At 42.1% G+C, this 12401-nt stretch overlaps 1 pseudogene; it reads left to right on the top strand.

Annotated features, from left to right (window-relative positions):
- The first annotated feature begins 1303 nt into the window (after window positions 1-1303).
- Window positions 1304-2000, top strand: LOC118643776 (annotated as a pseudogene).
- The last annotated feature ends 10401 nt before the right edge of the window (window positions 2001-12401 follow it).

Raw genomic sequence — 12401 nt, 5'->3', positions numbered from 1 at the left:
TGTCTTTACTCATGTTGCTCATGTCCTTACACATGCTGTTCAGCTTCTGTAATATCATGGCTCTAAATTCTAGTTCTGTTAACTTGCTTAACTGCACCTCATTTATTTCATCTTCTGTAGAGGTCTCTTGTTCTTTCATTTGGCTTTTGTTTCTGTTTCTTACCATTTTGGCTATCACAGTGGGCTTTGGAGTCTGCCAAGTTTTCCCAGTGGGTGTTAGTGTTCTGCTGTTTGTGGCTCCCTGTCCTGGGTTTGGATGCACCACGGAGGACCCCCTTTAAACACCACCTTCATGTCTTAGCTTTTGTGGTTAGTGTTGCATGCCCAGGGAATGGTAGTTATCCTCTAGCTTTTTTTTTTTTTTTTTTGCCTACAGTAGAGGTCACCTGCAGACCCTTGGTTTCTGAGTTGCCTGAACAACTCCCTCAGGTGCTCAGTGTAAGAGGATTTCCTGAGGGTGAGGCAGGTGTTTGTTGTTAATGGTCCTCAATTAGCATTTCAATGGCCACCAGGTGGTGTTGAATCTCCAGGTCCCTGAAAAGAAGCAAATCTACCACAGTTTTGCGTGGCCGCACCCAGCAAAAGCTCCTAGCACCCTCCAAAACCTGAGTGTCCCCACACAGCCCCAGTCCAGTCTGCCTTCCCTCTGCCGGAGCCCAAGATGAGTGGCTGCTGCCAATTTAGCCTCTGTCCGGACTCTGTGTCCTGGAGCCGCCTGGGACTTTTAACCCGAGGGTGCTGCTTCCAGCCAATGGCGGCTGCAGCTGTGGCACCAGCTGAGGGGGTTGCACTCAGCAGAAGCCCCAGGAATGAGCCACGGTAGCAGGACTGAGCCGCGGTAGCAGGACACTGCAGAGGTGGCAGTAGCGTCCAGCACAGTCCCCTGGTCCCCGCGAGTGTGCGCGGTGCCCGCCGAGGGCTTAGTAGGCAGAGTTGGCGGGACTCAGCCTTTGTAGCAGAATCCCGCTGAGTCCCCTGGTCTCTGCGAGTCTGTGCGGCTCCAGCCGAGAGCTTAGCAGGCTACATAGTTCCCAGGGCCCATGCAGGGTGGCAAGGGAGGCGGTAGGAGTAACTTCCGCCAAGTTCCCTGGTCCTGCCGAGTTCCCTGGGGCCCGTGAGTCTGTGCGGCTCCAGCGGAGAGTTTAGCAGGCTACAGAGTTTCCAGAGCCCATGCAGGGTGGCAAGGGAGGCAGTAGGAGTAACTTCCCGCCGAGTTCCCTGGTCCCGCCGAGTTCCCTGGGGCCCGTGAGTCTGTGCGGCTCCAGCGGAGAGTTTAGCAGGCTACACAGCAGAAATATTTGTAATGGACAGCCAAACAGTGTTAAACTCCTGGATTGTTTTGGGAGGAGTGGCTACAACAGTCTGCCAGTGAAATGAATTCATTATGCCAGATAATGTAATGCCAGGGGATGTGCTTGTTCTGGCCAAACCCCTGGGATGCAAGTGGCCATTGCTGTGCACCAGTGGCTGGATATTCCTGCAAAATGGAATAAAATTAAATTAGTGGTCACTCAAGATGATGGAGACTTGGCATACCAGGAGGTAATAATGAATATGGCAAGGTTCAACAGAACGGCTGCTGGACGTATGCACATGTTCAATGCCCATGCTGCCACAGACATCACTGGCTTTGGAATTATGGGCCATGGGCAGAATCTGACCAAGCAGCAGAGGAGCGAGTCGATTTTTTGATTCACAACCTCTCTGTCCTGGCTAAGATGGGTGCTGTGAGCAAGGTGTGTGGAAACATGTTTGGCCTCATGCATAGGACCTGCCTGGAGATCAGGAGGCCTTCTAATTGTTTACCACATGAGCAAGCAGCTTGGTTCTGTGCAGAAATAAATTCTCCCAAATATGGTGAAGGGTACCAAGCATGGATTATTGGGATCATAAAGAAGGGCAACCATATAGCCAGAATCATAGACAAACTTTGGATCATGAATGTCACAGCACAGGTGGCCACTGAAAATATAAATTCCACACCTGGTACCACCTCTTAATCTAGACCTAAATAGCTATTTGGTTTTGTTTTTAAATAGATCTATTTCCTTTATCATTGTTTCAATTAAAGACTATAAACAACCACAAAAAATCTCATTGTGTCTACACATGTAGTGATCTGAGGTTTATTTGTGAATGGATGCAACTAATAAAATAAAATTCATTGCCTTTTTTTCTGTTACATTAACTGAAGATGCTACTAATCTTAAGGCAGCTTCTGAGTTGAGAATTACATTGTTATCCAATACTTTTGATTCATTTTGAAACTTTAGACACATTTCTTGCCCCACAGGCTCTTTTTAAAGGTGCTTTCACATAGCATAGACATTACCAGTTGTAGTGTCAAATTGCAGTATGTCTTTCATTTCATCATCCATCTGATCTCTTTTAAGTGTCTTGAAAGGTATTCTGAAAAGATGGAATTGGTAAGTGACACAATGGTATCCCAGTAGGAAGAGGGTTGCCTGATTCCTTTGAGCGTTTGATTTAGAAAGCCTAGTCTTCTCATTCAAGAGCATCTCTTTGACACAGAATGTTTCCCAACAGTACATTTAGGTAAGGCAGGTGCTTAGCTTTGCATGGAAAGCACTTGGAAAACAAAAAGAAAATTTCTTTCCTTTTTTTTCCTGTAGCTTTCTTAATATTTACAGTAATATCATTAGCTGTTTTATCAATAGCAAAAACAGAAAACTTTTTGCATTACAATTAGATGTTCTATAGTGCAACAAGGAATTGCCTTGTAAAAGGGGGGTTAATATATAATACTCATTTACAATTCAATATATAATTACACAAATTTTTAAACAGAATCAATAATAAAGACTGTGTGTGGATGGTAGTGCTTAATACATTTTATATTTTGTATAGTGATTTCAGACTTTTAGTTTTCTTAAAATCAGCAGCTATTTAGCCTAATTCTGGGCATTATTTTGTCCTTTGTGCCAATATTTTTTTGTGATGTGTTAAAAATCTGCACTGCCAACATTGCAGCTCAAACTTAACCTTGTTATTCAAATAAATATTTAATTACTTTTATTGCTCTTGTATAATTAGATGCCCATTTCAGTGTTATTTTAGAAGTATTGGGAGGGTTTTGGCTAAAGTACAATTTATTGGGAAAAACTGGATTTTAGTTTTATAAAACTTTCAAGTCTTTTATGGGACCTATATTTTCTTGAATTAAATTTGTAGTTCCAGAAAAAATAGGCAATCTAAAAAGTGTTTATCTGTGTTACTTAAAAGCAGAGGCTTCCTTATATTGTAACCAACTAAGCAATCTGAAGGGATTCCTGTCATTAAGCACAAGTGCACTGACCCCTCAAGTGTCTACATAAGAGAAAAAGCACTACATCACTGCAAGTTTCCAAATGCTTCTTGCTTACAGGCCCCAAACCCATGTGAATCAATCAACTACTTGCCAAAGGAAGCTGCCACAGGGGAGAGAAAGCCCTGGAAGTGGCTTTACCATGGACACTCCCCCATTTTGGGAGCTCAAGGGCAGCCTGTCTGGCATGTGTCACTGGAGGTCAGTCATAAGAATGGTGTGCAGTACCTGAGAGGCTGCTATAAAACTAAAATTAACTGGACATTTTATTTTATTTTATTTTTTTATTTTTATTTTTTAATCCTCACCCGAGGATATTTTTCCATTTTTTATACAGATAGAGTGGGAGGGAGAGAGAGGAAGGGAGAGAGAGAGAGAAACATCGATGTGAAGGGACACATCGAGTGGCTGCCACCCGCACGACCAACCAGGGCCGGGGACAAACTGCAACCGAAGTACATGCCCTTAGCGGGAACCGAACCCGGGTCTCTCCAGACCGCAGGCTGACGCTCTAACTGCTGAGCCAAACTGGCCAGGGCTTAACTGGACATTTTATAGGGATTTATACAGATATTTGTCCTCAAAAGATACAAACCAGTGGTCTGCAAAATAAAATGTTTTGGAAACCTCTGAGATGAAAAGAAAAAAATTTGGTTTAATATTTCAGGGATATAATTAATTATACTTAACAAATGACAGATCCTTTCATCCAGGTGCTTATCACCAACAAATCTCTCAAGAGTATACTACATGGGGTTTATAAGCATGAGGACTTTCAACATGGCAATAGCCAAGAAACTTTATAAAATTATACCAGGAGCAGACTGCTTACCCAGAGTCCTGGTGTATTAGTCAGCTTGGACTGACAATGAAAACAAAGTACCACATCTGGGGGCTTAAACACCACACATTAATTTCTCATAGTCTTGGAAGCTGAAGTTCTGTAATCTAGGTGTGGGCAGGACTGGTTCTCCTGAGGTCTCTCTCCCTGGTGTATAGATCACTGTCTCCTCCCTGTGTCTTCACATGGTCACCCTTCTGTGTGCCTCTTTGTCCTGATCTCCTTCTTTTGTAAGGACATCAATCATACTGGGTTAGGGTCCATCTTGTGACCTCAGACTTCCTTGAGCCTGGACCTGCAGCGCCAGCTCTTCCTGGCCCTTCAGGTGGCCCTGCAGATTTAAGACTTGCCAGCGCCACAACTGCAGCCAATTCCTTAAAATACATCTCTGTCTATGCCATTGGTTTGTTTCTCTAGAGAATCCTGACAAATAAAACCTGAAATCCACATCCTCTCTTTTCTCTTTGACTCCTAATTTTAAAAGAGACAAGTTCTTTTCTGAGCTTATCTTTTTTTTGTAATACCTTATCAAATGAGGCTAATAATCCACTTATGATGCTAATTACCTATAGTACAATGGGCAAATAGGCTCACTACACAGGGAGAAGTGTGAGCTTCCAGCACCTGTAAGTTTCCTACCATATGGCACAGGAACCACTTTTCTGCTGCCATTTCTTCTGTAATAACCTTTCTTCTGGGATAATGCTACATAAAGACAGCCTCACTCTTGGGTGTCCTCTAGCAGCAAACCCCAAGCTCCTCGGAGCTTGACTTCTGCCTCCAAATGGCATCTGAGTGACATATTCACTCTCTGAGTTCAGGGAGCAGCCTACCCATGGGATGTTCAGATCTTGGGATGAAGAAGAAGAGCATAAAGCTTGTGGTAACTCACAGTGCCCCCTGAAGCCCTTGCTCCAGAAATGGGGCACTGGATATCTACCTGTCATTGGCCAATGAGGCCCCTTGGTGTTAACTTTCTGGGACAGTTGTAACAAAGTACCACAAACTGGGGGGGGGGGGGGCAGAAAACAGGTTCAAGTAAGAGGTGTGGCTGGCTGAGTTCCATTCAGAATCTCTAGGGGCAGGTCCTTAACTGCCTCTGCTAGCTTTCTAGCTCCTGGTGGCTCTAGTCATCTCTGGGCTTGTGGACAATCACTCTTGTCTCTGCTTCCATTTTCACCCTCTCCTCAAGTGTGTCAGTACTCCTGGTTTTCTCTTGTAAAGAGACATATTATTGCATTTAGGGCACAGGAGAATCTGGGGTAAGCTCCTCTACTCAAGATCCTTGATTTGCTCACATCTTTTGCACATAAGGTAATATTCACAGGCTCTGGGGTGAGGAAGAGTATTTGGCTTGGTGGCCATTTTTGGAGCCAGCCACACCCCAGGTCAGCAGTCAGAGCAGTTTAGCCCTAAGTGTGAGAAATGGGGTTATGAGATGGGGCAACATTTACTACATAGGGAAAACAGCACAGGGCGATTTGATGTGGGGAAACCCCACTTTCTGTCTTGACCAGGCACTAAGAGGAGGAAACAGCACATTGGTGACATTTTAAAAGTGATGTTGCTAACTAGGATGATTCAGATGGAACAAAATATGCACTCAACCAAAGAGAAAGACCACATAAAAGTTACATGGAGGGATGGTACATTTTTATTATTAGGCATAGCTTCAGAGAACCACAGTTTGACTCAGTGTTGACTTATGTTGGTAAAGCCTTGTGGATAGCAGGGAAACTATGCAGTGGTTTTCATAAAATAACTCTAATATATTCACATCAAGGAATGTTGTCAGGATGCTAGGTGGAGCCAAATATTTGCTTTTAGAAATAGTTCTCCTATTTCTTCCATGTTCTCACCAGAGGCTTGGGATTTCTGGAGCACTGCCAGTGATCACAGTGACACTGATATTATTCTATCTCAATGGGACAGGTACCCACATCACCATTAAAGGGAGTTCAGTGAACAAGAGAAACAGAAATGGTAGAGTCTCAGCTCTCCATACACAAATACCATGGATAAAACAGAAGCAACATTTGCTCCCCTCCCAAGGCCACCATCAGATGTTCATACAGTTCTTTAAATGTGTATGTAATACTGATTTTCATTTAAAAACAAAAAACTTGAAATGTAGTTGAATCTAAACCTTGAGTACAAAACCCAAAATCTAATGTGTGCTTTCCAACACCACCAAGCAATTCTCCAATTCTTAGTAGACACCAAGTGTCCCACAAATCTAACTCAATTCTGACCCTATCTACCTAGAAATAGCACCAGATCTCACAGGTTAAGGGTTCAGTCCTATAAGACTGCTTCCCACTTCAGATGCCAATTGCAACTCCAAGTATCACCTGTGCTTTTGACAACCGACTCCTTCTCTGCTTTGGTTAATTTGCATATCAGCTCACAGAATTCAGAGAAACATTTTTCTTAGTGGATTACTGGTATAAACCCTGGGGTAACACCTATTTAGAAGGGCTCCTCTAGTGGCTAAGTGAACCCAAATAAAAAAAAATGAAATAGAACAAACAACAACAAAAACCCAGCAGAGCCTAGCAGTCATTTCTCACAAGGACCCCTCATGCAAACCATTTCAGGAAGAAGCCTGCCATGAACTGCCTGCTAGCACTGTGTTTCTGCCATCTGAGCCCATCTTTATAAAGAGGTTCCTGGAATCTTATTTCAACCAGTAGGACTGAGGCTTTCCCCATCCAATTGGAACAGCACTGTTCTGACCAGTGTGGCTCTATTCTGACCAATTGGAACTGTGTCTTTTGGACCAATTAAGCTTCAAGTATTTAGAGTCCTCATTTACATAAGGACATACCAATCAGAGACTGGGTGGAAACTTCTGTTTATAAAAGTTAGCTCCCCTCTGGCACTAATAGCACACTTTCCATTTCCATCAAGTCTGTAGAGTTCTTTTCCTTGGTTCAGGTGAAGCATAAAAAATTATCACCAGAGACCAGCAGAACCCAGAAGAGCCCAGCAGACTGGCACAGAATGGAGCAGACCAGCTCAGTGCAGAGCAAAGTAGGACACTGAGGAGCAGAGATAAGTTGTCTAGCCAGAGATTGGCCTGGCCCTATGGCTGTTTTCACAGCCATGCTGTATCACAATTAAACTGCTTTGCACTGAATAAAGTTTTGTTCTTTACCGCATCCAAATTGGGGATTCCTGTCCATGTTAAATTGGCAGCAATAACCATTGGTTAACACCATTTATTGTAAAAGTATATATAATAAGAAGAATCTGAAGAAAGAGATGCACAGGACAAGGTATGGGGAAAGGGCGCCATGAAGTATCCATAATCTCTCCAGGAGTGTCACTCTCCTGGAATCTCCATGTGTTCAATGGGAAAGTTTTCCCAGAACCCCCTCCTTCTGGGTGTTCATGGAGGCTTCATTACACAGGCATGACTGAATAAGTTTGCCATTTGTGATTGATTATAATCACTGGATGGTTTCCTGGTGACCAGCCACCATCTTTAGGAGCTTTCCAAAATCACCTCATTAACATAACAAAATATATTTATTCTTTCAACATTTAAGAAATTCCAAGGGTATTAGCTTTATACTAGGAATAAAGATAAAGATCAATCTTTTTAAATTGTAAATTCCAAATCACCCCAAACAGAATAAAACAGCCCAAATCAAAATCCTGAGAAAAAATGGCAGCAGAGTGAATGGAAGCTACAAAGGCCATTTCCCAGGATTAAACTGGAATTACAACTAAAATAAATACAAATCATAAGAAAAAACAACAGAAAGGCAGCTGAGAACCCTTACAGCTAGGGATGGAAAGAGAATACCAAATCAAGCCTGGTAGGAACTGTGGAGGTGCAAGAGATTGGGTTGAGAGCCCACGGACAACAGCTGAGGGCTATTTTAGCTGTGACCAGTTATCTCAGAGTACTCAAGGTTAGAACCCCAAGCCAGCTCCACAACACAGAGTGCCAGGACAGGGAAAGGTGCCCACAAAACACCTGGCGGAGATCATCAGAGCTGAGGCTTTGTCTGCAAGAAGAGGTGCAAAGAAAAAAATGGTGCAGCACTAAATTAGTACTAAATTAGCTCAAGTCACTTACCTTGAGCTCTGGAAGAAGGAAGACAGACTAACTGGAACTGTGTGGAGAGACTCGGGAGTTCAAAGAGCTCAGAGGGAAGATAATAGGTTTTATGCTGAAACACTTCCTCATAGGACAGTAGCCATCTTACTCAAAGAGCCCAATCTCAGACCCAGGGAGAAGCAACAGACCCTCCCTCAGGCCAGAGAATACCACCAAGACAGGCCAGAGAAATGCAAACTGAAGCTCATTAACAGCTAGAGCCTACCAACAAGTAGGCACCCCACTCACTGGAAACCCTCTTACACCTGAGAAATTTTTCATTCAACTGAGGGCTACAACCCAAGGATCAAGTAACAGACTAATAGCCTGCAAGCAAAAGCTAGAGGATAACTGAACCTTTGATTGGCCTATAAATTTACACAGAAAAGTGACACTTAAGGGTGGTGTTTAACATGAACCTCCCACACTCATCTAAATCCTATAGAGCAATGGTTCTCAACTTTCCTAATGCCATGACCCTTTAGTACAGTTCCTTATGTTGTGGTGACCCCCAACCATAAAATTATTTTTGTTGCTACTTCATAACTGTAATTTTGCTACTGTTCTGAATTGCCATCAGAAATATCTGTTTTTTGATGGTCTCAGGTAACTCCTGTGAAAGGGTTGTTTGACCCCCAAAGGGGTCATGACCCACAGGTTGAGAACTGCTACTGTAGAGGGCGCCACAACCAGTGGAACACCCACACCCACAGAGAAAATTTGGCAGGCTCCAAAACCCACTGAGGCAGCCAAAATCGTGAAACAAAGAAACAAATCTCAAATAAAAGAACAAGAGAATTCTATAGAAGAAGAGTAATGAAATGCAATTAAACAAATTATCAGAGGTAGAGTTCAGACTAATGATAATGAGGAAGCTCAACAACATGAGAAAAGAGCTCAACAGCATGAGTAAATATAAAGAAACACTAAAAATCAACCAATTAGAAAAAAAAAAAAAAGCCCAAGCAGAAATAAGGAATGACATAGCAAAAATAAAGAATACACGGGAAGACATGTCCAGCAGAGTAGAGAAAGTCGAGGATCAGATCAGTGAATTAGAAGACAGGGTAGAAAAAATTACCCAATCAGAAAACCAAAAAGAAAAAAAAAAAACCTTTAAAAAACAGGAGACAGCTTAAGAGAACTATAGAACAATATGAAATGTAACAACATCTGCATCATAGAAGTTCCAGAATGAGAAGAAAATGAACAAAGATTAGAGAATACGTTTTAAGAAAATGGCTAAGAGACGTATGAAGAAATGTTCAACATCACTAAGCATCAGAGAGATGAAAATGAAAACAACAATGAGGTATCACCTCACACCTGTCAGAATGGCCGCCATCAACAAATCATCAAACAACAAGTGTTGGCGAGGGTGTGGAGAAAAGGGGACTCTAGTACACTGCTGGTGGGAATGCAAACTGGTGCAGCCACTATGGAAAACAATATGGTGTTACCTCAAAAAGTTAAAAATTGAACTTCCATTTGACCCACTGATCCCACTTCTAGAAATATACCCTAAGAAGCCTGAAACACCAATCACAAAAAATATATGTACCCCCATGTTTGTAGCAGCACTATTTACAATAGCTAAGATCTGGAAACAGCCCAAGTGTCCATCAGTAGATGAATGGATAAAAACTCTGTGGTACATATACACAATGGAGTACTACGCAGCTGTAAGAAAGAAAGATCTCTTATCCTTTGAGACTACAGGGAGGGACCTGGAAAGTGTCATCCTAAGCAAAACAAGCCAAGCAGAGAAAAACAAGTATCATATGATCTCACTTATTTGTGGAATATAATGAACATAACAGTCTGAGGAAGGGGGTAGTCCCAGAGACGCGGAAGTGGGATACAGACTGACAATTCCCCTAAATAGGTGGTGGTGGGAAAAAGATAAACCTAAGAACTTATATGCATGTATGCATGAACAGTAGACATGGACAACAAACTGGGAAAGGGCAGGTAGGGAGTGGGATGAGGGAATCAGTGGGGGGGGGGGGAAGGAGAAACATCTGTAACAAATTTTAATTAATAAAAAAAAAGAGAAGAAAATATATTTGAAGAAATAGTGACAGAAAATATCCCTAATTCGGTGAAGGAAGAAGGCATTCAAGTTCAAAAAGCACAGAAAACCGCAGGTAAGAAGTACTCAAACAAGACCACACCAAGACACATAGTAATTAAAATGCCCTAAATTTAACACAAAGAGAGAATCCTATGGGCAGCAAGAGATAAGCAACAGGTTACCTACAAAAGAAATCTGATAAGGCTCTCAACTGGCTTCTTAACAGAAACACTACAGGTCAGAAGAGAGTGGCATGAAGTAATCAAGGTCATGGAAAACAAGACTGCTCTGAATGCAAGATGACTTTATCCACCAAGGCTATCATTCAAAACAGAAGGTCAAATAGAGAGCCTTGCAGACAAAAAGGGGCTAAGGGAATATATTAACACCAAACCAGCACTGCAAGATATGCTAAAAGGACTGCTATAATTTGTAGAAGAAATAGGAAGAAAAATAGAACTTTGAGAAACAAAAATGGCAATAAACAAATAGGCAGGCATTGGCGGCGCATATCCAAGATTCCAACGATTTCACATGGAACATATAAACTTTCATGATTACAAAGCAGTGTATGTGGGACCCTAGTAGTGATGACTTTGTCCATAATGTCCTACTGTTTCAGAGTTCTGGTCACTGTTTTGGCAAGGAATAAAGACAAAAGTAATACTGATCGAACCGTTCTTGTTCCAAATATAGATCACTGCAAGAGGGCTTGCCTCACGATCCACACTCTGAAAACAATATCCACACATAGAAATAAGCTGTAATTTCTGAGCAACGGTGCCATGGACCTTGCGACATTAGGATGAGATAGAATCCTGTGGCCCCACTGCTTGCTGAGTGTCCATGGAACAGTTTTCCATCATTCTTTTCAGAAACTAAACATCATCTCTACCGAAATGAAAACAATCATTCCAACACTCGCTCACTGTGAGCTGCTTCAAACTTGACAAAAAGAGTTTATTTACAAATGAACAACATACTGCATCGTGTAAATTGGCACGCAACCTCTTGCAGCATGACTACTGAACTTGAAAAGGCACCATCTAGTGTGGAAAGGCTTTGTGTGCCTTTCAAAAATGAACTCACACTCGAAATTTAAACCATGCTTCCACTTACACTGAAAATGTACTTAGTACATTCTTAAGGAAAGAGAGTCTATAAGATGCTTCTGCTGTAGCTCTTTCTTGAAAGACACTCTGCAAAGCATCAAGTGGTTGAATACTCAGGTTCTTCCAAAAGTGTGGGGAAAGGGATATGCTTCATAGCAGAGATGCAGTGAAATACATGGTGAAGGGCAAACACAAGTGTTAGCTTTCCACATTCCCTTGAATCAATACTTTCCTTACCTGTGCTAAGTACTCACTCTGCAAAGCACTGTGCAACAGTGGTGATTTATTCACCTTGGAACTGCGGAAAATGTAGTGATCTTTACAATTACATTTCTGGATAAATTTGGAAATGCTCCCTTTCTAGTGTACTGTACAGAGGTCAGAGCAAAACTGAAATGACACTCAAACTGCACGTGGAATACAGTTTCCAATCTTCTCCAAGTCTGAAAACAAATACCTTCTTTGGAACAGAACACCAGAAATCAACACAGCACTGACACCAGTCTGTTCCCCACAGGTTTTGTATGTAGTGTTTGAGCATGTGAGATATTGGACACAACTGAAGGTGCTTACACGTTCTCTTTAGAGTTGTTCAACTTCTTTGTTGCAATGGCTGTTATCAGTTGGACGCCTGCAGTGACCACTAATACAATGCCATGGACCCAGGGTGGATGTTCCCTCACGTGTTTGATACCAACTGATTTAAAGAATCTACATGCCCCATGCTGTTAATATTCCAGTTATAAACATCAAGGAAAGGTCATCTCTTTATTTCACAAGGAAACCTAGGAGGCACATCTCATGTTAGGAAGAATCCCGACAGAAAAAGGAAAATTTAGTATGCACAGTTATCATGACCGATGTTTTGGAGATCATTGCCAAAAATGCACAAAATACAGATGTTCATTTCCATTTCCATGACAGGAAGAAACTCTACCACG

The sequence above is a fragment of the Molossus molossus genome, unplaced genomic scaffold, assembly GCF_014108415.1.
Source record: "Molossus molossus isolate mMolMol1 unplaced genomic scaffold, mMolMol1.p scaffold_m16_p_4, whole genome shotgun sequence".
Classification (NCBI taxonomy): domain Eukaryota; kingdom Metazoa; phylum Chordata; class Mammalia; order Chiroptera; family Molossidae; genus Molossus; species Molossus molossus.
The sequence above is the reverse complement of the archived record's forward strand: the minus strand, read 5'-3'. Positions and strand labels throughout refer to the sequence as shown.